We start from the raw sequence: 24,323 nt of genomic DNA on the forward strand, positions 1-24,323 counted from the left end.
CACTAGATCTGTCTTACTGCTGGACCTTTCGTCTCGGTGGAGCTTTGATCTCCATGGAAATTTAGGCTGGATTGGATCTTCTGCTTCGGTGGATCTTCAATCGCATTGGACGTTCAGGTCACAAGCGACTCTACACGTGCTGAAGCACGTGACCCGTCTTTCGGGTTTGTCCTTTGGGTTGTTTTGGGCCGACGCATGGCAACGTGTTTTATCATTCTCGCATCATCACCGGCTGTGCCAGCGACAAAGCACAGCAGTAACCCATTCGCAATTTTTTGAATTTGCATAGCAGTTCAGTATTGTGTAAGAATGTTGTATTAATACGAATATGTATATGTTTCATTAAAACAGTGGTTGATATGTTGCCCCGAGTCATATTTATGAGAGCTTCTGATAATTTAATCTTCGGAGTTCCTATGAGTTGAAATATTAGGGAGTCAGTTGTACTCAATAGGGCTATATAGAAGTCAGCTAAAAATAGCAGGGTTAAGAAAGCCAAGAGAGGAGCAGTAGAAAAGCAGTAAGAATATAAAGAAACAATCACAGTAGGAATTGCTAGAAGCAGGCCAAGGAAAAAAAACGGGTACACTTCTTCCAAAGACGCCCCAGTTTTCTTTTCCTGGCCCTAATTAACGTTCACAGACAAGTACGAGTAATTATGTTGCATTTAAATGCTGATTTGCAGAGATTTTAATGATCGCCGTACAAACCTCTCGCCTACTCGGCTGTCTTGTTTGGTAGCATAAAATTTAAATCTGCAGGCCGTCTTTGTAGGGTAGGAAGATTCCCGGCAGCCGATTGGCTCTGGCGTATTGTACACGCCCAGTTCACGTAGAAAGGCTGTCGCCTTGTGGGGGTGCCACTGACGACCACCTTTACTTGCAGCATTCGCTTAATGGAAGGAAAAAGGCAGACGAGTTGAGCTGTCTCGGTAGCTCAATTGATAGAGAGTGCAACGCTTATTCCAAGGTTTCGTGTTTAGATCACGGTAGAGGACAGCACGTCGAATGCTGGAGAAGGACGGGCAGCAAAGGGACAAGTGAAACACTGATTTCGCACCTCGTTCTGTCTTTGACACTGTATTGTGGCATCACCGACACTTTGCAGGCTCTTCCCGGCAGAATTTGGAGGAATCCTCGTCAGTACCATTAAGGCTGTGTTCAGTGATCTTGGGCTTGGCCATCCAGGCGGTTACGCGCTCACCAAAGCTGGAAAAATTCTCGCCAGCCTGTCGAGCGCGCTCTCGCAAGCGCTACCCCCGCGCGAACGTTGAGCTCAGCAAAGCGGCGGCCAAATACCTCGGTAATGCTAGCTGTGAACCCGGTACAGTTTGAAACGTCGGATTCATAATTCCTATACCACGGATCCGCAAAGCCGTGTACATGTAAAATAACATTACGTTTCATGCTGTAGTACCAATTTAGCTTATCCTCATACGGGAGAAAATCTTGTCTTCGACATCCGTTCCACTGAATATTGCCGGGCAGGGCTGGGAAATCATTCCGGAAAGATGATACCCGAGCCAAAGCTGACACTGGTTGAATCCCATCATCAGGCATGGCAGGACTTCGTGCTTGCAGGTGGGCTTTCGGTACCCCGCCCACTCCACAAAAGTGAAGTGTGGGTTTATTACCAAGCACAGTGCTGAAACGTAAAACGCAGCAAAAATGAAATGGGGAAACGCAATATAATTGTTTTTATCGGCCACCAAATGCTTTTAGATTACTAAATGCCAAGCAATATACAAAATAGGAACTACTCAACGTTTGCGAGTAGCGCGGGACATGCCATTCGTACTCTGGGGAGGAGGGGTTGTGCTTTATCGTCTCAAAAGGAGAGAATGTGTGATGCTAGGTAGAAGCAGGAAGACCGTCTGTGGGTGCAGGTTTTTATGATGTGCCTAAATGTGGAAGGTTCTAAATGGAGCCTACCATGGCGGGTCCGACAGGTTTCATGGCAAGGGGACGCTTAGTTGGTGTGGGAACAGCCACTGCAGCAGCTATAAATCTGCTAAACCTCTCCTTGGATACGTAACACGTCACATACCGAAAACGTACCTACCAGGAAAATCTGAATCACAGCGGCAGAGTCGAAAAGGAAGTAATCGTAGTTCCATCGCGAATAACTTCTGCGCAATTTTAACCCATTAAAACTTATTAGGCGGCCCCTACGTTTTCTCTTCTGCTTCATTCATGCCGCATGTGTTGCAGTGACGCCTTAATATTCCGTTCGGCGGGATAAATAAGATCGAAAAGCACGCTTGAACCAACTGTTCGACTAGCTGTTCATGCACTAAAGAAGGGTAACTTTGTTCGTCAACGGATATCTGTCACCCAGGTCTCGTTTCCGTCTAATTGTCCGCGGCAAAAAGCTGCTCATCAAGGCCCAGTTTGAGTAGGGCCAAAGTAAAAGCGCCGAAGCTACCTGACGCCTCTGGCGCACGTGTGTCGCCCACAGGCATTACTGTCACCCTGCCATATAATCACTTACGTCCTTCGCCACACGTGAGGTACAAGCTTCCCAAACGCCGCGAGATCCTCGCGCCATGGTGGAACGGCGTCGAACAGTCGATGAGCAGCAGCGAGTGCCACGGGTGTAACGCCCGTCGGAACACGTCGTGGGCGTTGGAGGCATTGGAGCGTAGGTTCTGGACATCGCGTAACACGTGCGACATATACCAGGTGTCCGCACTGTTCATTATTCAGTGTAAGTTTAGTACTAAGCATAAAATGACTTCCATTACGTGGATCTGAACAAGCTGTTTGCTTGAACTAGTGCGAAAAAATAAAAATGATGACAATAACTGTCCGACGTGTACTTACATTTTTATGCGAATTACTGAAGCAAAAAACAGTCGCAGATACCTTCCAGATTAAATACCCGTAGCGCAATCAGGAAGGTCTTCACATTCCTTGAATGCGCCAAGGAAAATTAAAAGTACTTTCTTTGTCAACGTAAAAGAAACCATTTGAATAAAGGCCGCATGCTTAGGTATTGTCGAGCGAACAGTTCAAAGGAGAAGAGTGACGCGTGCCTTGATTGATTCCATGCTAGTCCCAAAAAGTAAAAAAAAACTTCCGCGAGCCGCGAACTGTTCACAATGGAATGTCGTTCCGTGCATGTGCCTCAGAACGTCGGTCTGTGTAATTACTTCTTTCTTGCTTATAGTTGCCGGCCACTCACTTTCGAGTATTCAAATTCGCAGACGACATGTTTTAAACTAGCTTTTGATGTCTCCGCTACAAAGATACGCGGTATGTACTTTGTCACTTCTTAGCTGGAGCAAGTTCATGCCCGGGCCTTGGGAGCGAGTGGATCGCAAACCAATTCCGGGTTCTCTTCATTAGACGCCTGTTCGCGGAAGAAATGAAACTTTCGGGCCCTTGTCCTCAAAGATGTTTGTTAACCCTGATATAGAAGCGGACTATTTGAACTCCTAAAGCCACAGGAATGAGCACTGAATTTTAAGTGCGAAGCTGCTTACCAAGTCGTTGTTTTTCGTGTCCGCAGTTAAAAATAGCAAAACATTGCGCCCGTGAGCGCGTGCCTCAATCGACCACCCAGCGTCCTGGCCACACTTTTGTCAAGCCGAGCATACCCCTTCAGGCAGATTGGTCAAGATTGCGGCTACCATACGGCAGTTAAAAAACCAACACAATAACCAGCGCTCCAGTGTGCGTGCCTCGCGGCGACTGTCCTGCGTCTCCGGTGCATGTTTGTCGAGCCAAGCATACCAACTTAGGGAGATTGGCCAAAAAAAAAAAACAGAACTCAATTGATTGCCGTAATCGTGGGAAAAGTTGCTTGGAACGAGAAAGACGTCGTAGCGTACGCCCTTCCAATGTGATGTGCAATGATTACCACTTCCAAAAAAATGAAGGAAGCTGCAACAACGATGGAGTAAAGATCGCTGCGGCAGCGAAGAAGAAGCAAATACGCTGCAATCGAGGACTTGAACCGTCGTGGTAGCTGCTTCGCGACCATCAGGTCTTACGCCTTGGTGTACGCTTCGTTCATTTTTTTGGTTGTGTGCAATGGTGATTTTTCAAGTGTTTTTTGTAGCGTGAGCTACACTGGCCGAGGTTGAGCAGTTTGGCGTGGCTCCTGGGGAGCGGTGCTGCGCATGCACAAAGAACAGTGACGTCACACGGCGCACAAAACGTTGCGCGCTGCCCGGCGTCTCTCACACACCCCACGCGCCCAGCGTCTTCGCTGACCTACGTTCCGCACGTGGCGCCGCGGTCCACTTGATGATCATGCGAGGGATGGCCGTGTGTGGAACCGATGGCTCCTGCGTCACAGCAACACCGGCGTGCGCCTATGGAACCAGCTTACCTTTGGGTCGATTGTTGATGGTGCGCCGGGGCCGCTTGATAACTATGCATGTGTCACATATTGCGTATACCGTGTGTGTATCATTGAAGCAGCAGTAGGCATGATAATCAAGGTAGTCCTAGGCAATCAGGAAAGCTAACAATAACCAGACGGTACGTATATCCTGTCATAGCCGAGCTAAGCAACAGCAAATGTTTTTTTTTAAATCTTGGCTCATATTAAAGATGACCTGAATTCCTATGTAGCATTTGGATATAGTGCGTAGGATGATATGAGAGAAAGAGGTTTTGCTTTCCGTAACTATTCATTTTAGTGAGGAATTTGTAAGCTGAAGAAATATGTTGATGATAGTGGACGTATTTGACGCCATAAAAAGAAGGTGCTGCAGGGTAATGTCTTTCCCATTTCTAGAGAAGACGCTAGAACATACTGAAGATATAATCCAGGTATTAAGGACAATGAGTGATGAGTTTAGTACCTGTTTGTATTTATCCTTGATGAGTTTAGTACCAGAGCAAAAGGGCGATTGGCGATGGGTACGGAGCAAGACCAATACTGATGCGCTGTCTGTTTTATGTGGAGTGCCTCGGAGAAGTGTGTTGGGGCTTCTTATTTTATAAATTGTCGACAATTATTTGGCTCAAAGGGTTCTTGGTTCGGTTTATGGGAATTGTTCGCTGATAATTGTGTTTCCTATATGAATATTCGTTCTGCAAGTGATGAGGCTGTGCTACAGGTAGCTATAGACGGTGCCGCATAATGGTGCAAAGATTAGGTAAGGGGAATTAACTCTAAAAAAACAGTACCTTTAGGAATAATCAATAAAAGGTACCCCAGCATTTTCATGTACCACCTTCATGGCTGCACAATTTCGGAAGTTTTGTGTTACAAGTATTTAGGCGTCACTTTTGCTCAAAACTTGACATGGTTCTTCAGGAAGAAACACGGGCTTTGCGAGAAATGAATACACATACAGCAAGGACGGATCGAGCGCAAACTCTCAACAATCTCAAGAATTTGCGCTCGTCCCATCCTTCATGTATGGGTAGTCATTTTCGCGCAAAGTTCACCAAGATGCACCAACTCGCCCAACAAGTTCTTCTTGACATGGTTCTAAGATATTTCTGACACATGCGGATCAGCCTTTAAAAAAAAAGGTATGTTTGTTAAGGCGAAAGCTTAAGCATGTTCCGAGTACTGTTGAGGTCTTAGCTTATTCAGTCGGTCTAACTTTCAGTAGATCGAAACTTGAGTATGCAGCTGTTGTGTGGGATCCGCAACCTAACAAAGATGTCAACCAACTTGAGGTGCTGCAAAGAAAATACATTCGTTTCTTTCTGGCCAATACAGACGGCAAGACTCCCCCACGCAGCTCATGACTGTCAATAACACTCCGCACTCCCCCCCTTCCCAGAAACAAGAAGGAAAATAAACCGCCTGTTGCTTCTTCAATCAATCAATCAATCAATCAATCAATCAAAGTTTTATTTCCACGAATGTTTTTACACAGGTGAAAAAAGCGGACGGCGAAAAAGCTGCAACAATACAGCTTGACAGGGCACCGTCCGCCGACGCGGGAATGACAGCAATGACAATTTACCGACAATTCACAATTTACCGTGGAAAAAATTTCGTCAGCTACACCTATATTCTTTAAATTAAGCCACTAACCACGATGAATAACGCGTCATACACGAGCACATGCTTTAGAGGCTTTTTTCGCATGGACACTGCATTTCAAAATATCTTTTTTCCTCGTACCATTGGAGACTAGAATTTAGTTCTTGAGTTAATTCTCATCATCATCATCATCATCATCACCATCACCAGCCTGTCTACGCCCACAGCAGGGCAAAGGCCTCTCCCATTATTCCACAATTACCTCGGTCCTGTGCCGACTGTGACCAATTTATCCCCGCAAACTTCTTGATCTCATCTGCCCATCTAACTTTCTGCCGCCCCCTGCAGCGCTTGCCTTCTCTAGAGATCCACTCTGTTACCCTTAATGACCAGCGGTTATCTTGCCTTCGCATTACATGCCCTGCCCACGTCCATTTCATCTTCTTAATTTCTACTAATGTGTCTTTAACACCAGTTTGCTCCCTGACCCACTCCGCTCTCTTCTTTCCCTTAATGTTACACCTATCATTTTCCGCTCCATTGCCCGCGGTATCGTTCTCAAATTAAGTTGAACCCTCTTAGTGAGCCTCCACGTTTCCGCCCCGTAGGTGAGTACCGGTAAGATGCAGCTGTCATACACTTTCTTCTTCAGCGACAATGGTAGGCTGCTATTCATTATCTGAGTTAATTCTAGCAGTTGACAATTTTGTTAGAGCCTTGGAACAGCACTCGTTTCGTTGAATCGAGAGTATTCACATAATACAGCGCTTGATACCTAGTTTCATACCAGTGTGTTGATAGTATTGATGCTACATTCTGTTCGGCTTCGTGATTGCTATTGTCCTGAGTTGTTTGGCTGATGTTGTTTTACAGATAGTGTTGGGTTTCTTTCTTCTTATTTGTTGCTGATACCGACAAATGACCTATTAAATCTTCACTTGCCCCCCTCCCCCCCCTGCTAGGACCATTTTGGCCTGCAGTACTTTGAAATGAATAAATAAATGAAATACACGAGGGGAAATGAGGCTTGTTAGCGCGGCCTGGCGTTGTTGTATGTTAAGCTAGCGGCATCTGCCGCGGGTTAACAAAGTGCGCGGCCGCCGCGATCGCCATTCCATGGGCAACCAAGAAATGAATTGCGGCGGCTACCATTTCGTCCATAAGGTTCCGCGAGCCTCTCTTTCACCGTCACAGCGACTACGCTTTGTAGTCTGCTTTGGTTTCTATTGCCACATAATGTGGTCGCTCTCCCGCCGCTTATCGCGATGGGCCGTTTCGCCTTCTATATATTCTTGCTCCATGGCCAGAGGTTAATCTTGACTGGGCTTAGAGTTTATGCATTATCGGTAACTTATTTTGTGAAAAGGAAAAAGAAAAGCAAACTAGAAGAAACAGAACCAATAAAGAAGGCGGAAAACAAGAAAATACGCCGTGACGCAGCAACGACCCTTATTTAACAATGCGTAACTGCCGTGCTACTTAATGCGACCGCTGACATATGAACACGCATGACTAAGTTTGCAAATCTCTCATTAATGCGGCCCATATTTACAACAGAGAAAAAAATTACGCCCATCTTCCCGCGAGGGAACCCTCATGTGATGCGACGCATCAGGGGGGAGCGTTTGGACTGACGCTGGTATTGGATTGCGTCAGTCCACTCGCTGAAGGGACTGTCGCTTCTATCACATCTTCATCGGGAGAATCAACCCAAGCACGAAGTCATCAATCGAAGTCACGCGGACTCGAACGAGAGCGAGCGCTGACTGAACCGCCGCAGCGCGCTACCCGCTTTATATTCACAGCGCCTGAAGGAGAGGAGACAGCGAAGGAGAGTCGCGCATGCGCGCACTTGCGCGACGGGAGCGGAGCGATGCGAGCGAAGCGCGCGCACGCAGCTGTTGTTTATGATAATGAGACGGAGTGAGAGGGTTGCGCACAGCTGTCGGAAAGAAGAGCGGAGGAGAGTCGCGAATGCGGAGGTGGCGTGCGGACGCCGCCGACGCCGACGCAGGAGTGACATGCCTCAGAGCAAGAGATGCGTCGCATCTCAAAATAAATGGTTTCTAAAGGGTCGGCACCACAAGCTAATCGATTCGTTCACAAGAGACCATACAGATGCCGAAAAGAGACAGCAATGCAAATTGTCGTTTGTTTTTAGGAGTAGGTGCCATCAACACAGCTTAGTTATTGAATAGATATAAATTGCGCGTTAAAATCTATTAGCAGAGCTAAGTAAAGCTTGGCTTGAATTTTTTCTAGTCTCTATTCACCGAGCATCTATTCACCTAGCAAACTTTAAATGCACAAGCTCAGCCATACAAGCTTTCGCTTCTGGACGAGTAGCTTCCATATACCAGAATCTGCTCAGTCTAATACTTGTGCTACTCGGCCGTTTCAAGGGCCCTCCCAAGGTTAATCCGAAGGTTAATCATTTAATTCATTAATCGGCCTTCGGAAGGCCGATTAAACAATTGTCTATCGAGAGGCCCATTGTAAATACATAGGGAGCAATTGTGGGCCGGCGTTTAATTGTAAATTGAAAGTTGCGGTTTAGCCCAAACGCAGACAACTTCAGATGCCGAATGGAACTTAAGCTTTCATACCGAGTTCACCTGGGCTATCAGCCATCTTAAACCACCGGAGGACACCTTCCCTAGAAGAAACGCCCCATTTACCTCTTTAGCACGTGCAGGAACCAAACAATGAAGTCTGTTGCTGTGAAAACTCTGCTGGGGCAGCGAGTGCCGATATAAATGACCTAGGATATGACGATATGATGCTTTCAATTACATGACCGGGCGTATCACCAAAATCGAGGGGAATTGCTAATACTTCTGCCATAAAAGCAGTGTCTTAGTCCACAATTTGTAGCCAAAGGTACCGAGGAAGGATATCCTTAAATGCACCAATGTCACATTGCTTGACATTTCCAAAGACGCAAGGCATCATTATCTGCATTTTAGCCGACACGGTGGTAGACTGGGAGAGTAGTGGGCGCGTGCTAGAAGATTGAGAATAAGCGAAAAAAAATTAGAGTTGAAGCCCAGTCTTTTTGGCCATTCGTCCGTTCTGCGCCATGTTCGTCCCTTATTGAGCCGGGGAGAATAAGATATGGTGAAGAGGTTGAGTATAGGGTGAGAGAAACGGCAAATAGCGGGTGAATAAAAGCTTTGGTTATCATGGCAAAGTTTCTTTTCATTGGGGCGTGCTGCATAGATAAGAGCAGTCCTGTAAGCACGATCGACGACTGTCTCACGCATGCGCGGCCCAGGATCCTATACAATGCTGAAGGCGTCTGTTAATTGGCTCTTGAACTGTCTCCTGTCCCTTGCTAAAATAACGGTGTCCGGAAACAGTGGCTTGCGCGTTCCTAGCTTCACTGCAGTGTGCGATAACTGCGACGGCGAGTCACTACCCAGGGACAGCTCGTGTTCTCGGAGCCTATTGTTCCCAGAGCGCCCACCTCGTCCTACCTATTCCTTCCCACACGTAAGAGGCAACATGCAAGCTACTGCTACTTTGCATGCTACGTAGTGCCATGCAAAGCATCAGGAGTGTAGTATTTTAGTGCTTTTCAGGATTGCAGTCCTCTCTTCTAACTCCCGTGCGTGCAAGATCATGTAGTATCACGTGAAGTGCCTTGTAAGCATTTAGATGCCTACGGTTTTTTCAATAAAACATTTAGTTGTGACACTGCGCTCATGTGTCCCCTCTCTCGTGCTCGTCCTGTGGCGCAGTTAAAATTTAAATAATGATTTTTCGCATACACAGGTCATTGCAGTGAGGCAAACGTTACTAGACTTAACAATACAGGGTTTTTATAAACAGTTTTCGCTGTTTTTTCTATTATACACTGTCGTACTGCAAGCCGCTACTCTTCATCAAGCTTGCTGCTGTTTATTTCACATATCCTGCAAAGTGAGTGACCCGGACCTTCTGACCTGACCTGATAAACGACCGATAGTTGAAACAAGAATTCGCTCCGTGAACCCGTTGATCCAAGGATCTTCCAGTATACCTCGGCAGAACTGGGCGCCACTCACTTACACTCACACAGAAAAATATATTTTTCCTCATGCACTCGCTCCCATCACGCTCACCAGTCGTCCTCACCACTCCCACTCACCCGTGCTCACACTCACTACGCACCCTCCACCACTCGCACCCACTCGTACTCACGCCCACCACTCGCCGTCACCACTCGCAGTCACTCCCGCTCCGCTCACAACTCGCCATCACCCCTCGTCCTCACTCACGCTCACCATTCATCGTCACCACTTGCACTCACTCGCGCTCGCGCTCACCACTCGTCGTCTTTCCTCACAAGCGAATGTGTGCAGAAGACCCTCCATGAGCCATAAAACCGAACGCTATTCGTGCATTACGGTGTCAGAAGGCCAAGCAAATCATATTCCTAAATCAACACGCCACAGTATTAATCAGAGGGTGCCCCATCGCAGGAGCTCAGTGACGACATATTTGTAAAGCAACAATCAATACCGCCATTAACAACCATCACAGCGAGGATGGAAGAAAGGAAGTAAACTTTATTTTTCCTAAGCACCCTTAGTCCAGGGCGCCGTCTTGGGAAGCCATGGCCATGGCTTTCTCCGCTCTGGACGTCAGCAGGAGCTGTATCGCCGCACTGGGGTCAGCCAGAATTGCCTCCAGGATGCCAAATTTTGATTCTGGATGGCGGTCAACTTTGGATGTCGATCACAGGCCCATATTGTTTGGAATTTGTTTGTGTAACCTCCGGCGAACGAGCAAGTAGTGGTGCCGGGTAAATTTGAAAAGCGATGTGTGAGGTGTTCAGTGAGTAATGTGTTAATCTGAATCTGTCGGAGGAGGACTGACTGGCGCTTTGTGAGTGAACGATGTCGGAAGGGATGTACCTTGCGCTGCGCGCGAAAAGAATCGAGGTATTCGCGCGGGCTAAAACACGGCAGTGCTTCGCTTTAGGACGGCTGTGCATCGCTTAAGGTTGACGAGAGCTGGTCAGGTGCCCGGTAAATAGTTGCTCGGGCGAGCGTATGTGCCCGCTAATTTCCTACCAAACTCTCGTGCCCAGGAGTCCAAATAATGTGGAACGTGTACTGTTTGTAGTCGACTTTGGGCCCTGGTGTCCTCAAACGAGGACAAGTCCTAAAAAGGTGTTGCTGGCGCTTTTAACAAGAAAAACGAAACTGAAACCGAACTTGTATCGCTCGCAAAACATCTCCAGTGGCATTGACATCAGTTCTGGCGCCCTCACGTTCGTCAGAGCAGCAGCGAGAAACAACAAAGATGGAAGACGACGAACTGGACGCTGGGCCAAGTAAGTGCGCATTTTTTTATTTTTTTACGCATAAGCCACTGTTGCTGTCGCGATAAGAATTTAGCACAATGTTTTTATCTCTATATAGAAGATATAATCACCCAAGACATTATCGGCGGATGCGTATTTCAGTGATCGCGTGCATAAGAGCATTTGTCCTCATTTGAGTACACGAGGGCTCGGTGGTTGCCACGTTTCGCAGGTGATGGTGTGGCGTCTCGTGGCCATACAGCTGCTTTTGCTTATTTTTCAGGTGCCGGAATGAAACCTCAATTTTTCTACTCAGCAACGAGAGCCCGTAGGCCCCGATTCGTGCCGCTGGAAGACGCGGATGAAATGTTCGCTCAGTTGGACAATGGCAACCTATCGGATGTCGGCGATACTGAAGATGAGGAAGACGATGACTTCGTTTTTGAAGAGACTGGGAGCAATGACGGCGTCCTTGAAACGCGGGAAGCGTCAGATGAGTCGGACGAGTCAGACGAGGAACAGGCATGTCAAGAAACATCGTGGTGCCGGAAAGCTTTTCAGAAGCCGTCAACCGATTTCAGGGGAGTTTGCGATGAAAATGAACCTCTTCTAGGTGAGCTGCCAACGCCATACTCAATATTTCTCACGTTACGTGCCCAAGAGCGTTTTTGTTGAACTGGCTGACAAAACGAACATGTATTCCGTATTCAAAGAAGGCAAATCGGTCCTAACAAATGAAGAAGAAATAAGGAAACTTATGTCTCTGCATTTGGTGATGGGCGTTGTCAAATACCCCCGTCTGCGTTTATACTGGAAGCCTGTTCTAAAAACAGAAATGTTCGCGATAGTGGATATGTCAAGGAACCGCTTTGAAAAACTGCGCAACTGCCTCCACATTGTCGACGTGACCAAAGAGAATAATTGCAGTGACCACCTTTGGAAAGTGAGACCGCTGCTGACTTCCTTCAAACAAAGGTGCCACAATATTACGTTGGAGGAACGATTATGCATTGACGAGCAGATCATACCATTCAAAGGTAAACTCGACATAAAACAATACGTCAAGGGTAAACAAAAGCCGTGGGGCGTCAAGGTGTATATGTTGTGTGGAGCTTCCGGTATCATATACGATTTTATTATTTACCAAGGTTCCACTACATGCCTGAATCTAGACCAAAAGAAGGACTTCGGCGTCACGGGTGCTTTGGTTCTTCACTTCACGTCAAGGATTCCGGACGGACTTGGGCACAAAGTGTTTTTTGACAATTTCTTTACATCTTTGCCTGTGATTCGAGAACTCGACAAGAATAAGATATATGCTGCCGGCACTATGCGCATCAACAGGATGCAAAAGGGTCCACTGAAATCGGAGAAAGAATAGAAAAAACTTGAAGAGGGTCCCATGACACTTTACTAAGCAGTGATTGAAAGATTGCTATAACGCGGTTGTTGGATAACCGCGCGGTGAACATGGCATCGAACTTCCTAGCTGTCGAAGAAGAAGATTGTGTCTCCCGATGGAGTAAGACAGATGGTGCTTTCATTGAAGTGAAACGGCCTGCTGTAGTGCAAGAATACAATCAGAGCATGGGAGCAGTTGACAAGACCGACTTTCTTGTGTCACTATACCGCACCAACATTCGTTCTAGAAAATGGACACTTCGCGTTATTGCACACTTCATGAACTTGGCTGTGACGAACTCCTGGCTGGAATATCGACGCAATGCTGAGCAACAAGGACTACGCGTGAACGATCAGATGGACCTTCTAGATTTCACGCTGCACGTTGTGGATGCCCTAGCAAAAGCTGGTGTGGCTGTTGCGTCGCGAAAGCGTGGGAGACCGTCTTCTTCCCCGATGCAGCCATTGAAAAAGCTTCAGTGTGGCAATCGAAGGCCAGTGAAAGATGTCAGGTATGACCAAACCGGTCACTGGCCTGTTGCGAAAGAAGAACAACAGCGCTGCATGCTGGAAGGCTGCAAGGGCAAGCCAAGAATCAAGTGTGAAAAGTGCAATGTCCACCTCTGGATCTTAAATGGGAGAAACTGCTTCAAAGAATTTCATGTCCGTCACTGAATATTACACGCGTTGCTAGAAACTATTTTACTGCACCAAAGTATGTGTATAAAATGGAAAATAAACCGTTACACTAACATTCACTTTTGCCTCGACTGCACCCATTGGGCCCTGATGTCCTCATTTGAGGACATGGTTCTAAACTTTACGTTATGCTAACCGCGCATATTTTTTTAATAAATACCACTGTTTTATGGTGTAAAGAAGCAGAATATCACAGCGAAAACATTGCAGGTGTGAGGAAAAAATTCCAGGGCCGAAAGGTTAGCTTAAGGTTGACGAGAGCTGGTCAGGTGCCTGGTAAATAGTTGCTCGGGCGAGAGTATGTGCCCGCTAATTTCCTGCCATACCCTCGTGCCCAGGAGTACGTGGTACTTGTCAAGGTCCTGTCTTTTACCCGCAGTTTTTCTACTTTCATAGAGGTAAAATGCCCGGCTCATGTTTACGCAGTCCTAGTTCGAATCTCCGTATGGGTGTTGTATATATTGTAATACTGCCTTTGGGGGTTTTGAGAACTGAAAACTAATATTTCAGATCAGGAAATGCTACAGACTCACGAAGAATTTCAGAACGATGTACAACCCAAGTCGCTCCTATCGGTAGCATGTCCGGTGGTTACGGTCTGCTCGAACTCTTTAAACGAGCCTTCCCGGTCCGATCCGGTGACGGGTAACGCGTACCGTACCAGAACAGTTTTGCCAATCTGCTATAACTACCTATTATCTCTGTTGACACCGCCGTTGAGAATCGGGTTGAAACGAAGCAAACGACGCACGCCAGTGTTTTTTTTCTGCGACGTGCGGGCGCATTGGCACAAACTGCGCCATGTGCGTGGCGATTCGGCTGTGTTCGTGACCGTTTTCAGTGTTGCCGAGCGAATAAATTGAGAGCTAAACTTTTTAGTGAATAGCATCTATAAAGCTGAACATGTTGTGGAGTTTCGCGCCAGATTGTCTGCCTGATTGTTTGCCTCTAAGGCTTCGTGCCAGACGGTCTCTTCACATGTGTTTTCTTTGGCGCCACTCTTCTACGAGGGCAAATACAGACGGCTATTATTACTATAGTAGTATTTACTATTGTGTTGGTTTTTTTAATACATTCAACGACTTTTCGGCAGCCAAGCGAGGAGTGCTGGCAACATTATGCACAAGGCATATTGCACGCACGTGGAAATACAAGTAACATACAAAAAAAGTCATGCACCCCTCTGTCCAAGGACGACGGTGATTGAACGCGAAGCTTTCTCTTGATGGATTCTTGATGGAGCATTGCTACTCTGGAGGTGCGCACCACTTTTCCGCGCCAACTCTCGGGTGTGCCCTCTGTAGGCCGAACGTTTAGGTTTGGGGCGTACGGCGCGAATCGGTGCTTGCTGCTTGGCGTTCCGTGAGCAACTTTTTGAGATGATGGCGGTTTGAGCTATTAAAACACAAGGTGGGACGTTAGGACTGACGTGCTAAACCTGAAAACTGGGAGTAGGCCTACCGTCTTGTGGCTAACAGCCTTCTTCTCAACCCCATTATTCACGTGACGGATTCTTTCGTTGTCGTCCACGTTTTCCAATCCGCTTCGACCATGTCAAAATAGAGCAATCGGATAAACGCCGGCTTCTTAAGGCGAGGGAAACAAGTTCAATTCCGGCGACAAGTATTCTTTATCTTCACTACACTTACGGTGATTAATACCCATCGTCAAAGTTGGCTTTACTGCAAGTGCCCTGGCGTACAACAGCATCAGTGGGGACGCCAAAGCTCCGCTATAATAAAGCAGACACATAACCACTCTTGTACAGCAATTTTCCTTTTCAAGGGCACCCAACCCACGTAACTGTCAGTCAGTGAGTAATTCATTTGATCGGTCGGTAAGTAGGATGTTTGAAGGGGCAGTTCTTTTAATATGTGTGATCCTACCGCCTTTTTACAGTTTTGGCAATAGATTATCTGTGTTCCGTTCACCTAAATCGGTGCTGTATTTTTTATAACGCCGGTGTGAATGAAATTGATTTAATATTGCTGCTTTCTGGAAACAGTACACTGTTTCCTATAAATAAGAACCACCATATTCTGTTATGATTTATTATGCTTCTCTGCACACACTGCTGATTTGTCTACTTTATATAAGAGCTGTGAAAATGACCCTATCGGTAGCATATAAAATTATGTTATGCACTGTTTGCGAATTATGCGTTGCATTTACCAAGTCATTAAATACTGTTCAGTCTAAATTTAACTCAGGAGACAGACAACACAGCAGCGCTGACACTACCAATTCAATTTCACAACCGTATTTCTCGCATAATGATCGCACTCACGTAATAATCGCACCTCGGAGGTTCGTCGTCAAAATACGACTTTTTTTATTTCCCACGCAGTGATCGCACCCTGAAGTTGCCGCAGCCATATCTCGTATGTGTGCCAAGTCAAGCTGACGATGGTCGTGCTTACCTATGTTTTCTCGTCTTTCAAAGAGGACATGGCTAGATTAATGCCGCTGGCTTTCCGATATTAGCGATATCGGCAAGCTTGAGTTCATTAATGCTGCGGTAGAAACTCTCCCTAAATGCACATAATGTATAGAGAAGATAGAGAAAAAAATTCCGCCTTCTCCACGAAGTGAATGATGATGAGAGGGACGAAGCAAAAATACTTATCGGTAAAACCGTGAAACATTGGCCCGCACATCATTAAAGACTCGACACGTCGAGCTTTCCACCGCTCCGTTGACAAGCCCGTGGACGACGTCGATGTTTTTTGGTGGTTATGTAGGGGTTGTATTGAACGATGAGAATCTGCATGGGTAAGTTGGCAAATTCGGTGTGTGACATTTTAGCCACTTTAGCCGTCGCCTTCTACAGAGCGTCTTGTGTCGTGTACCCCCGGTACGTGTCTTGAGCTCGCAGGTGACGAACGACAACCTCTTCTTCTTCCTATTCTCCTTCTTGGGTAGCAACGAACGCGTTGAACGTTTTGTCCTCTTTGGCCAACCTTTGGTTGGCCAAACCCTAGGGGCATCCTGCCACAATAATTATTAATGTGCCGTGCCGTATACAGCAGCATCGAGGGACGGGACAGGGTCCGAGCAAGAGGAGCTTCGCCCTGTCACGATTTAGCCCCGCGTTCGTGAACCTGGGAGGGTAGGGGTACCCTCCAGCCGAGTGACGACATGCAGCGTGCTGGTGGTGACACTGACTGACCGCGAGGTGCTGTGCTCGGCGGTGTTTATTGTCCGGCCACACACAATGCTGCCCACCGAGCCTGGTTGGGCCACTGGACCTAGCGGCCAACGAATATCAGGGTAAGGGGGGGGGCGCCACACACTTGTCACACCCCTCACCCCCAACTTTGTACAACACAGCCACAAAACACCTGTCACCCCGGCGAGTAACGGTTCGGCGGTCTCCGCTGTATTTCACTCCGCCTGAGCACCGGTGTCGATGTCGGTGTGGCAGCATGGGGTGCTGCCTGTGCCCCTTTCGCACCGTCCGTCGCAATCAGGTGGCACCACAGTGGTGAAGGTGGCACGAGCCTGTGGCGCTGTGCTGGCAGCGGTCGGTGTAGCTAGCTGGCTCCCCTGGCTGCTGGTTTCCTGAAGGGGCGGGTCAGGTCGCCAGGCGAGGCCTCACATGGTCGGCGTGCCGGGGCCGCGTGGTCCCGTCCGACATGTGGATGAGCAGCGACGACGCACTGGCAGGAGAGACCACATGCCCGGAAGACCAGCCTGCACCATGCCGGAAGTTGATTGATTGATTGATTGTGGGGTTTAACGCGCCGACGCAACGCAGGCGATGAGGCGCGCCGTAGTGGAGGGCTCCGGATTAATTTTGACCACCTGGGGATCTTTATCGTGCGCCGAAATCTCGTACACACGGGTGTTTTTGCTTTTCGCCTCCATCAGAAAAGCGGCCGCCGCGGCCGGGAATCGAACCCGCGACCTTGTGCTCAGCAGCGCAACGCCTTAGCCACTGAGCCACCGCGGCGGGTTGCCGGAAGTTCCTGGCAAAGACCGGAGCCCCAGACTCCGGCAAAAGCCCAGGACGGCAACTTCGGTAAGCCACCGTCTTCTGCTTGAGCTGCATCAGGAGCTCTGTGGACCGGTGGTCTGGGTGCCACACGTCCAACGGTGTCTTCACCATCCGGCCGAACAGGAGCTCGCAGGGGGCACGGCCCGTGATGTCGTGGGGTGTGGTCGGGTACTGAAACAGGACTCGGGCAACCTGTGTAGGGAAATACCCAGCCTTGCTCTTTTTGAGCTTGTCTTTCACAGTTACACCACCCGCTCGGCAGCACCATTCGACGCAGGGTTGTACGACGGAATTATCATCCGACGGATTCCGTTCTTCGTCAGCTAGGCGAGGTACTCTTTACTGGCGAAAGCGGGTCCGTTGTCGGATACGATGACGTCCGGCAACCCCTGGGCTGCGAAGACTTCCCGCAACGCCACAATGGTTGCTCCTGCCGAGGGAGTGGTGACCGGCAGCACCTCTACTCACTTGGAGAAGCCGTCCACCTCTACCAAGAAGTAGTGGCCCTTGAAGGGCCCCCGAAATCCACGTGCAGGCGGGACCAGGGTCTCTCTGGGAATGGCCAGGGGGCGATCTCCACATGGCGCGAGGCTCCTAGCAGACTTGCCAGCTCTGAACTAATAAAGGGCAGCTCTGAATCTCCTTGGCAGACTTGGCAGCTCTGAATCTCCTGGCCCCGGCCAGGCCACCAAACGTGGGACCGCGCAACCATCTTGGTCTTCTCCATGCTTGGATGACCCGCGTGCAGCCACTGCAGGACCCTGGACCGCAGGCTCTCTGCGACACAGCCCCACAGCAGGCCGCCCTGCTGCAGGCTCAGCTCGGCGGCCTTGTGGCTGTACAACTGTTCAGCCAACTCCCCCCCTAGGGACACCGCATTGACCACCTGCGACAGAACTGGGTCCCGGCTGGTCGCCAGCGACACTGCCGATCTGGACAGCACCTCCGGGTAAGCGTGCGCCAGCATGAACACTTCGGCAGGTTCAGGAACAGCAGCAGGCACCTCTGGTAGGGGCAGTCGGCTGAGGGCATCAGCAGGTGCCAGGTCCTTTCCCGGACGGTAGACCAGCCGGTAGTTGTAGGCCGCGAGCCTCACGGCCAAGCGGACCACTCGAGGCGATGCCTGCACTGGAACCTCCTGGTCAGGCTCCAGCAGTCCCAGCAGCGGCTTGTGGTCTCTGACCGCTTCGAACTTTTGGCCCCATAGGTACTGGTGGAAGCACTCGACCCCGAACATGAGGGCCAGGCCTTCCTTGTCCACCTGGCTGTACCGCTGCTCTGCAGCATGAAGCCGATGGGACGACAATGATACAGGGTGTTCCTGGCCGTTCTTCTCCCGGTGAGCCAGGACAGTTCTCACGCCGTACGGTGACGCATCTATAGTCAGGACGACAGGCTTGGCCGGATCGAAGTGCACCAGCACCGGACCCTTGGTGATGAGCTCCTTGCTGCGCTGGAAGGTCAAGTCTTGCTCCTTCTTCCAGGCCCACTGCTGTCCATCTCGAAGAAGACGGAGCGGCTGCAGATGCGACGACAGGTTCGGCAGGAAGCTCCTGTAGAAGATTACAAGGCCCAGGTAGCTCCGCAGCTCCTTGTTCCGGGGCTTGGGTGCCTTCAGCACAGCCTCAACATTGCGGGGTGCCGGGGCTAGGCCTGCCTTGGAAATAATGTGGCCTAGCTACTGAACGATGGGGGCCAAGAAAACGCACTTCTCCAGCTTGAGCCTCAGCCCGGCAGCCTGCAATCATGCCAGGACTTGGTGTAGGTTCTGCAGGTGGCCCTCGTCGTCGGTACCGGTCACCAGGATGTCGTCCAAGTACACCGCTACGTGCCTCAAGCCCATGAACAGGTTGTCTATCTCCCTCTGGAAAATGGCAGGAGCTTAGGCCACGCCGAACGGTAGGCGCGTGTACTGGAAGAGTCCCAACGTTGTCGATATGGTGACATACTTCCGGGACGACTCCTAGAGCACCAGCTGCTGGTACGCATCTCTGAGGTCGACCTTGGTGAACTTCTGTCCCACGGACAGCGCCGACCAGAGATCTTCAATGCGGTGCAGCGGGTACTTTTCCACGATAGCGACGGGGTTGATGGTGACCTTGAAGTCCCCTGCAGATCCTTACACTGCCGTCTTGCTTCAGTACTGGCACGATGGGAGCGATGTCGTCTCGCTGCAGCCGTTTCAGCTCCTGGGTTACCCCGTCCTTCAAGGCGAACGGCAGCGTGCGCGGCTTGAAAAATCGGGGCTGGGATCGCTCTGGCACATGAATGCTTGCCGCCGTGCCAGTGAATGTGCACACCCCGGGCTGGAACATTGCCTTGAACTTGCTCAGGAGGCTCGGGACGCCTTCCACCTCACGCACTGCTTCCTGGTACTCCGGCATTCGCACGCCCAACGCCCGGGTCCAGTTCCGGCCCAGCAGCGTCGGTGACGACCCCTTAGTCAAGTACAGGGGTAGGGTGGCCTCCCTGTCGCTAAGGCGAACGCTGACCTTGGCTTGACCCTCGACCTGGGTGAGCTGTCCGGAGAAGCTGCGCAGCATGACGCCCGACGCCTCGACGGACACGCCAGAGAAGGTGCGTCTGAAGGCTTTCACGGCCATGACCGACACACTGGCCCCTGTGTGCAGCTCCATGGAGATGGGGCACCCGCAGACTACGACGGTCAGTATGTATGGTGGCACCGACGGCTGCACTGTGCCCGCGTGCCACATGTCGAAAATCTGTGGGTCTTCGGCCATGACGTGAAGCCTATTCGTTGCACCCGAAGCTGCTGCCGCACGCCCCCGCAACCTACCCTTGCGCCGACTCCCTTGGCCGTGGAACATGTGCTCGACACCGGCTGCTGCTTCTGTCCGTTCGCCGTCGTGCCCCCACCGCACGCCCGAGCAATGTGCCCAATCCTCCCACACGCAAAGCACTCCGCTTGCGCGAACTGTCACTGTGAGGGGGGTGGTTACCACCGCACCGAACGCACCTGCCATGCCGTGTCGCCATCTTGATCACCGCGGCCTCCGTCGACGGTGAGCCGGCTGCACGCGCTATCTCGCCCGCATCCTTGGCCGCAGCATCCATCGCCAGCGCTGCCTTCACGGCGTCGTCCAGCGAGGGGTCGGGAAGCTCCAGGAGACGCGTCTGCATGCGGGGTCGTTGATGCTGCAGACGAAACGGTCCCGGAGCAGCGAGTCGAGCTGCCCCCCGAAGCGCAGCCACTCGCCAACCCTCGCAGCGCTGCGACGAATTACCCGAGCGTCTATCCGTCTCGGCGGCTCCAGTTGTTGAAGCGGAAGCGATTCATTAACTTTGACGGAGCCGGACTGTAGTGCGAGCAGCTCATCCAGCGACTTTTCATGCGGCGTGGCCGGCTTGAGCAGGTCCAGCAGGAGAGCGAAGACGCGGGTCCCGCAGCTGGCCAGAAAAATGTCGCGCTGTTTCGTCTCGGGAGTGTCGTTCGCACGGAAAAACACGCCGACTTGTTCCTCGTAGACCGGCCAGGCGGACCCTTCACCCTCGAACGGCTCGAGCCTCCCGAACAGCGGCATGGCGTAATGGCGGCTGGCTTGAGGGGGCGGTGTCTCGGCGTTCTCGGTGGCGGCGTTCACGGTGGCTTCGGTCGCTCCGCGGGCTTCTTCCGTCGTGGCCAGTGTCACGATTTACCCCCGCGTTCGTGAACGTGGGAGGGTAGGGGTACCCTCCAGCCGAGTGACCTTATGCAGCGTGCTGGTGGTGACGGTGACTGATAGCGAGCTGCTGTGCTCGGCGGTGTTTATTGTCCGGCCACACACAATGTTGCCCACCGAGCCTGGTGGGGCCACTGGACCTAGCGGCCAACGAATATCAGGGTTGGGGAGGGGGCGCCAAACACTTGTCACACGCCCCTACAAACGCCCGGAGCTTGCTGCGTCGGCAGCCGTATCTGCAGTGTTGATGTCCCCCACTGTGACAGCAGCAGCCACTTGTTGGTCGACCTCTCCTCACTCCACAGCAAACCCGTTCACGCACTCCATTTGCACTCCATTTTTCAACGTGGCTGGCGGTGGTCCCTGGAGTTTCCAAGCAAAGCTTTACACCTCTATCCCCAAGGGTTCTTTCGCGACCGTTGGTGTCAACAGAAAACTCCCGCAAACAAATAAAAGAATTTACTGGCACCGCCAGGAATCGAACGTGGAACTAATAGCGTAACAGCCTTTCCGATATAGCCTTTCCGATTTAGCTACGAGCCCACGCGGAGACGGGGAAGACAGGTGGTAGACTCAACAAGCACAGCTACGGGTTTACCCCCAGCATTCTCACTAAATTCCACGTGATAGCTTCACGCGACCTAACGCGCCGCTGTGCGCTCCGTCCACAACATGTCTAACGGCCCTGTGCGTTCCTTGCACGTGTGCTAGAAGTTACAAAAATTAAAGGAAGCTCGCATCAACGCATGACATCTCACTTCTAGTGTGCCTCTGGCCTCCAGTGTTCACGTAAAAAATCACAGCTCCTTGTCGTCCACCCCCACGCCAAACGACACATCAAGGAACACATTCAAATACTCCTGGATGGCCAGGTCATCCCTCCAAGCCCCAGAATCAAGATCGTGGTCCTACATCTCCAGGCCAATACCAAGAGTGACGTATCGTTGCAGCGCTTCAAACACAGCAGCACTCACATCATACAATGATCAGTGAGTTGCCACCAAGAACCGAGGCCTCAAGGAATGCGGTACCTTTAGATTAATTCAAACTTTTGTCCCCTCCACAATCACTTACGTCAACCCCCTGTCTTCTTCTCGGCAAGGAGGACATAAAGATGCTTTTTATAATTATCAGCAAGGCGGTTGAGCAGGCTATTGGCGTTCCACTGAGTGCGTCCACAGATAGGCTGCTTAGCACGGAGCTCCAAAACACGGCGGAAGCGCTGATAGAGGGCCGTCTATCTATCCAGAAGCTCCGATAAAGCAGAAATGCGGTGGGTTGCATCATCGTTCACCAGATTGCCTGGCCAGCACAGAATGTACGCAGTCTTGGCGACAATATAGACACGAACTTTATTTAGAATTGTGAACCCTCACACGACGAGGGTCGTCGACAAGCACGGGCTCAAGCGCTCAACACCACCCTCTGTGGGGATCATGCAGTTATCTACACTGACGCCTCCCAACATCGAGGGCAGTAGTACGCCATCATCAAGGCTACCTCCCGAACCAACCTCCTTGCGTGTGCCTCACTCAAGACCCAAGACATGATGACATCAGAAGAGACAACCACCGCCTCTTCTCTCACTCAACCAGGGGTTCGGAAGGTAGTAACCGATTCCCAACAAGCCTACTTGAATTACCAGTCGGGTTGGGTGTCGCGACGTGCATTGCGCGTGCTAAAAACCCATTAACCAAACGATTTCATTCAGCTCATATGGACACCCGCTAACGCTTCCATGAAGGACTACGAATACGCCACCAACAAGCCTGCGCTTTTACCCCCGTTGTATGGAGCTGCACGAGGACAGCCATTTGCTTGTCTCGTTCAGGGACCTAACCCAGCATTACCGCCTTCAGAGACAGACTCTACTTTTGCCTTACCCTAACCTTTCCAGAGAAAAACAAACTACCCTACGGCACATACAATCCGGGTCCTTCCCACACCTGCCGCGTCTTCACTTAATGCACCGGAATCGCTACGACGCTGAATGTAAATATTGCTCAGAAAAAACTAACACTCCGCCACATAATCGGGGTGTGCCACTTTAGCCCTGAGCACCCACCTCTCTTCCCGTCAACTACCCAACAAGAGAAATGGGAGTCCAGCACCTGTCTGCCTACCCAGCTTGAGTTGGTGGACAGAGCCCAGGCGGCGCCGACTGCATATGGGCTCCAGTGAAGAAAGGACCACTCCCTTGGACCGCACTCTGAGCCGTTCAGAATTCTGAATAGAAGTACGTCCTCCTTCTCCTCCCACTCTTCCTACTTCTCCTCATCCTCCTTCTTCTTTTCATCCTCCTCCACCTTCTCGGCCGCCGATCTCGCCGACTCGATCCCCGGAGTCAGAGATGGAGAAGTGAGATCGTGTAACACCGGGTTTAAGATTCCTTCATTTTATAAAACGTTTCCACCCATGTGCTACACCAATTCAACTCCACCAACCACCGTTAATGCGTCATCATTGATTTAATCTTACCAAATATCTCTGAAGTAATAATGGGTGTGGTTACGTGCATTTCACTTCTCTCTCGTTTCAATATTTGTAGAGCGACGTGGCTGAATTTAAAGGACGTCGCATGGGTAATCGTTGCGGGTTCACAGCTTTGCTTTCCAACCACATTCACAGGGTGGATTGGCGCCAATTTTTTATTATGTCTATATTTACTATGCTTATTGTACTCATGAGACCTATCACAAAAATTATAACCTACAACTTGCTGGCGTTTTCTGCGCTGAAACGTTTTTCGAGAAAAATATGCCTCTTGTAATGAACGCACCCCTAAAATTGCAGCATTTTTTGGGGAAAAAAAGTGTGATAATTACGCGAGTGAATACAGTGTGCCTTGCCTTGTACATTTCTACACTCCTCTGGCCACGTGGTTCATGTGCAATAGTGCGGAAAAAATCACGCCCACCTCCCCTCGCGGGAACCCTGGTGTGATGCGACGCTGAGGGGGGTTCAAGCGCAAGCGGAGAGCAACCGTCGACCGAAAGGCCGCCGGAGAGCGGCACACCGGTTATATGCGCAGCGTGCCCGAAGGAGAGGAGACCGCGGAGAGAGAGAGCACTGCACATGCGCAGCACCGCGCGCAGCGCCGCCCACCGGCGGAGTGAGAGCGCGCTGGGCCGCACACCCGCAGATGTAGAGAGAGAGTGTTCGGGACTACTGCACCGCCGCACGAACGCGTCACTTATGCCGAACAACCTGTGTATTACATGGATGCCCACCCTGCGTGTGCCATACATCGGTGTTTATTAGCTGGCTTACAGATTTCCTGGATGATACAGTGCGATTTCTT

The sequence above is a fragment of the Haemaphysalis longicornis genome, unplaced genomic scaffold (assembly GCF_048455015.1).
Source record: "Haemaphysalis longicornis isolate Haplotype H1 unplaced genomic scaffold, Haemaphysalis longicornis Haplotype H1 scaffold_2, whole genome shotgun sequence".
NCBI lineage: Eukaryota > Metazoa > Arthropoda > Arachnida > Ixodida > Ixodidae > Haemaphysalis > Haemaphysalis longicornis.